Source organism: Chiloscyllium plagiosum, unplaced genomic scaffold (assembly GCF_037043375.1).
Source record: "Chiloscyllium plagiosum isolate Xiang-an unplaced genomic scaffold, Cpla_swu_hap1 HiC_scaffold_26, whole genome shotgun sequence".
NCBI lineage: Eukaryota > Metazoa > Chordata > Chondrichthyes > Orectolobiformes > Hemiscylliidae > Chiloscyllium > Chiloscyllium plagiosum.
This window is the reverse complement of record NW_028270164.1, coordinates 51,014,649-51,020,683: the sequence shown is the minus strand read 5'-3', so window position 1 is coordinate 51,020,683 and position 6,035 is coordinate 51,014,649.

Here is a 6,035-nt window from a genome sequence, read left to right as displayed (position 1 = left end):
TTAACTATTCTAAGGAGTCACTGTAGGTCAAGTGGGGAACTACTCTGACCACATTGATCAGGGTGATTGGCCATGGTAGTCCTGAGGATCAGCTCAACTGAAGCCTATGTGAGTTATTAGGTGCCACTGCTGTAAAAGGGAAGTCAATTATGGGGACTGGGAGCAGCAAGATGGGATGCAGAGAGGACAATAACGTTTAAGGGTACATTCTCTGTATAAATGGAGTGAGAGATAATATTGTACTGAAAGGCATGAATCAATGTGTGTGTGGGGTGGGGGTCTCATCGATATTCACAACCACCCTGACATTAAGGAAGGAGGGAAGCAATGTAGCATGATTTTTGGTATGCTGAGGGCCAATGCTGAGGTGAAACAATTCAAAGAGTGTGTGTGGGATCATATGCAAATGCAATTTAGGTAGCCTAAACAGGAAGGACAAGGAAGAAAGGAACATAGCTAAGCCTGCAACTCATTGTGCAAACATGACGTGTGAGGCCTGCTATAGACATGTGAATTGTAAATGCGCACTGGAAATGGAAAATGAAATGAAATGAAAAATGGTTGTGATTATAACCAGGAATAAGAAGGGTAAGTGTCTTTTTTCCTGTGTGGGAACATGGACTCTGCTTGTGAGCATGCAAGTCAATTCCAGTGCCAACTTCATTTATTAGGCACTTTTACAATACAGGGTGACGCTATCGGTAATCATGGTGCCCTACATGTGAAATGTATGTAATGTACAACTTCATGGGAAACAAATCCTAGACACAATCTTCAGCATGACATGGATAAATACAGGTTGAAGATAGTCATCGCTATGAAATTAGTCACAGGCAGTCTTAAACATGCCTGTGGGCCATCACAAAGATCTCGCAGAAACAGTAATTGTAGGAGGAAGGGCAGTATCATAGAGAGAGAACAGAGTTAACATTTCAAATCCAGTGATCCTTCTGTGCTGAAAGTAATCCATGTCCTGATAGGACATGGGCTGTGGGGCTGGGTAATATACATGAAAGGAAGTGCTCAGGTTCTAAATTATTGAACTCAATATTGAGCACTGAAGGCTACAAGGTCCCCCAAAAAGGAGCTGCTGTTCCTCCAACTTGCGCTGTGCCTCTCTGGAGGAGAAAGCAATGTAGGCCAGGGAACATGGTGTTTTGAAGTGGCAGATAACTGGAATCTCAGGATCAATTTTATGAATACAGTGCAGGTGTTCCACAAAGCAATAACCCAATCTGTGTTTAGTATCTCCAGTGTAAAGAGGACCACATGGTGAGCAATGAGTACAGTAAACTAGATTGAGTGAAGTGCAAGTAAATAACTCCTTCATTTGGATCATGAGGAGAAAGGAGGTAAACAAGCAAATGTTGTGTAGTGATTGGAATAAGGTCAGCCATGTGGATTTCATAGAATGAGTTTCCTGTTGTGGTTCTGTTCGCCGAGCTGGAAATGTTTGTTGCAAACGTTTTGTCCCCTGTCTAGGTGACATCCTCAGTGCTTGGGAGCCTCCTGTGAAGCGCTTCTGTGGTGTTTCCTCCGGCATTTGTAGTGGCCTGTCCCTGCTGCTTCCGGTTGTCAGTTTCAGCTGTCCGCTGTAGTGGCCGGTATATTAGGTCCAGGTCGATGTGTTTGTTGATGGAGTTTGTGGATGAGTGCCATGCTTCTAGGAATTCCCTGGCTGTTCTTTGTTTGGCTTGCCCTATAATGGTAGTGTTGTCCCAGTTGAATTCATGTTGCTTGTCGTCTGCGTGTGTGGCTACTAAGGATAGCTGGTCGTGTCGTTTCGTGGCTAGTTGATGTTCATGGATGCGGATCGTTAGCTGTCTTCCTGTTTGTCCTATATAGTGTTTTGTGCAGTCCTTGCATGGGATTTTGTACACTACATTAGTTTTGCTCATGCTGGGTATCGGGTCCTTCGTTCTGGTGAGTTGTTGTCTGAGGGTGGCTGTTGGTTTGTGTGCTGTTATAAGTCCTAGTGGTCGCAGTAGTCTGGCTGTCAGTTCTGAAATGCTCCTGATGTATGGTAGTGTGGCTAGTCCTTTGGGTTGCGGCATGTCCTCGTTCCGTTGTTTTTCTCTTAGGCACCTGTTGATGAAATTGCGCGGGTATCCGTTTTTGGCGAATACCTTGTATCGGTGTTCCACTTCCTCTTTTTGCAGTTCTGGTGTGCTGCAGTGTGTTGTGGCCCTTTTGAATAGTGTCTTGATGCAACTTTGTTTGTGTGTGTTGGGGTGGTTGCTTTCATAGTTCAGGACTTGGTCTGTGTGTGTGGCTTTCCTGTATACCTTTGTGGTGAATTCTCCGTTCGGTGTTCTCTGTACCATCACGTCTAGGAATGGGAGTTGGTTATCCTTTTCTTCTTCTCTCGTGAATCGGAATCCTGTCAGCGTGGCGTTGATGATCCGGTGTGTTTTCTCTATTTCTGTGTTTTTAATGATTACAAAGGTGTCATCAACATATCTGACCCAGAGTTTGGGTTGAATTTGTGGTAAGACTGTTTGTTCTAACCTTTGCATTACTGCTTCTGCTATGCGTCCATAGATCGGTGAGCCCATGGGTGTTCCGTTGATTTGTTCGTATATCTGGTTGTTGAATGTGAAGTGTGTTGTGAGGCACAAGTCTAGTAGTTTAAGTATGCCGTCTTTGTTGATAGGTTCAACGTCCTGTTGTCTGTTCTGTATGTCCAACAGGTTGGCTATTGTTTCTCTGGCTAGGGTTTGGTCAATAGAGGTTAACAGTGCCGTTACGTCGAATGAGACCATAGTTTCTTCCTTGTCTATGTGTATATTTCTGATGATGTCCAAGAATTCCTGTGTTGATTGTATAGATTGTCTGGATCCGCTGATCAGGTGTTTCAGTTTCTGCTGTAGTTCTTTAGCCAGTTTGTGTGATGGTGTCGCTGGTAGTGATACTATGGGTCTATACCCATAGTATCACTACCAGGGACACCATCACACAAACTGGCTAAAGAACTACAGCAGAAACTGAAACACCTGATCAGCGGATCCAGACAATCTATACAATCAACACAGGAATTCTTGGACATCATCAGAAATATACACATAGACAAGAAAGAAACTATGGTCTCATTCGACGTTACGGCACTGTTAACCTCTATTGACCAAACCCTAGCCAGAGAAACAATAGCCAACCTGTTGGACATACAGAACAGACAACAGGACGTTGAACCTATCAACAAAGACGGCATACTTAAACTACTAGACTTGTGCCTCACAACACACTTCACATTCAACAACCAGATATACGAACAAATCAACGGAACACCCATGGGCTCACCGATCTATGGACGCATAGCAGAAGCAGTAATGCAAAGGTTAGAACAAACAGTCTTACCACAAATTCAACCCAAACTCTGGGTCAGATATGTTGATGACACCTTTGTAATCATTAAAAACACAGAAATAGAGAAAACACACCGGATCATCAACGCCACGCTGACAGGATTCCGATTCACGAGAGAAGAAGAAAAGGATAACCAACTCCCATTCCTAGATGTGATGGTACAGAGAACACCGAACGGAGAATTCACCACAAAGGTATTCACCAAAAACACAAGGTATTCGCCAAAAACGGATATACGCGCAATTTCATCAACAGATGCCTAAGAGAAAGACAACGGAACGAGGACATGCCGCAACCCAAAGGACTAGCCACACTACCATACATCAGGAGCATTTCAGAACTGACAGCCAGACTACTGCGACCACTTGGACTTATAACAGCACACAAACCAACAGCCACCCTCAGACAACAACTCACCAGAACGAAGGACCCGATACCCAGCATGAGCAAAACTAATGTAGTGTACAAAATCCCATGCAAGGACTGCACAAAACACTATATAGGACAAACAGGAAGACAGCTAACGATCCGCATCCATGAACATCAACTAGCCACGAAACGACACGACCAGCTATCCTTAGTAGCCACACACGCAGACGACAAGCAACATGAATTCAACTGGGACAACACTACCATTATAGGGCAAGCCAAACAAAGAACAGCCAGGGAATTCCTAGAAGCATGGCACTCATCCACAAACTCCATCAACAAACACATCGACCTGGACCCAATATACCGGCCACTACAGCGGACAGCTGAAACTGACAACCGGAAGCGGCAGGGACAGGCCACTACAAATGCCGGAGGAAACACCACAGAAGCGCTTCACAGGAGGCTCCCAAGCACTGAGGATGTCACCTAGACAGGGGACAAAACGTTTGCAACAAACATTTCCAGCTCGGCGAACAGAACCACAACAACGAGCAATGAGTTTCCTGACTGGGGCTCATCTGGTCTAATCAGGTAGTCCTGTCTCAACAGGAGTGTCAGGGTTCTGCTCAGTCTAGGAGCCAGCTTTGACCTTGGTCGGTCAATGTCATCTGTGATGCATTTGTAAATAAAGGGAGATGTGGTGGCGAGATAGCGGCATTTGGGGAGTTATTTCAGTGGCGATAAGAGAAAAAACTCTTAAGAAAATTTTCTACAACCATTGTCCTTGAGTCAGGGTTTTTGCTAAGATTGACTCATTTGATCCTGCGTCAAAAACTGGGCCCAGTATTTGGAAAAAATGCATTATCTTTTCCAGGCAGATGAAAAGCATTGAACAATTTTCCTGACATCTTGTGTACCCAGCTTTTTCAGATATTAGGAGCCTTATTTTTCCTGAGGCACCAGATACTAAAAAGCTTTCAAGAGTTGACAGATTTAGCTAAAGAATATCACGACCCCAAAAAGCACCTACTAGCTCAAGTGCATTTGGATTTCAAACAAGCACTACACGGTAATATTGAAAACTGAATCCTCTCTCCAAGAGAAGCTTATGGCTTACAGGGTATTCTGACGGAAGCAGACCCCCTCGCCATGCTGACTGAGCTTAGGGCACACAACTTGAGTGAAGGCAACTGCATAGCCTCACTCAGGATGTATCTTAACAAAGGGACTCTATGTCAGCCCACAGCAAAACTCTAAAACAAAACCAAGCCTTGGCTAAACAGTTAAACGTTTCTTGAGGATTCACACTGCAGGCCATTGTAGTTGCTGCCAAGTAAAAGAACTCATACGCCAGTATCCAGGAGGGTGCACATCCTGGAAAGTCCACCTACAGCTGGTTTGGATCAGTTAAGTTGCTTTAATAACATCCAACTCAGAACCAAAATAAATGTCTCATGAGACTCTGACTCTAAATGGTCACCCAGTTCTAATGGAGGACAATCCCAGCAGGGCTGCATTAGTTATCGCAGAACCAGTCTTTACCAAACTCTGGACTCCAACCCTTAAGTCTGCAAAAGACCTCAGCCAGACTGAGAACCAACACTCTGGAGGCCCTACAGATTCAGGATAATTTCTTAGGAATTTGTAATAATAACGGATCACAAATTGGCGGACGTTACCAGCGGTAGTGCCTCCTCGGAAGAGTTGATTCTGGTTTTAAACTTTCTGGACACCCTTCCAGTCATAGCCGACAATATTAGACTAAAACAATCCCATCCTAGCAAAACTAAAACAGCTGGTGGTGATGGGAGAACAAAGGGCCATCTCAACCAGAACTGAAACCTTTCTGCACCCAGTGAGACTAGATCACTGTAAACGATAGGATATTAGTATGGAGAGCAAGAATGATTGTCCCAAGCAAAGGTCACTGCCAGATACTGGGTGAACTCCACTTGGGTCATTCAGGGGTTTCCAAAATGAAGATATTGATGAAAAATTATGTCTGATGGCCAGAACTGGATGCCAACATAGCTGTGTTGGTGGGGCAGTGCCCAGAGTGCCAACAAAGACAAATATTACCACCAGCAGCTGTCCCACATTCATACGAATGGCCAGGTAAACACTAGACTCAGTCACATGTCAGCTATGCCAGTCCTTTCATAGGCCTTATGTTCTCAATCATTGTGGAAGCCCATTCAAAGTGGTTAGACGTCCAGAGATTTCATTCGTCAAACACAGCGAAGATGACAGAAAAGCTACAAGCATCTTTTGCAATACACAAACCCCTGGAGGTGTTGGAC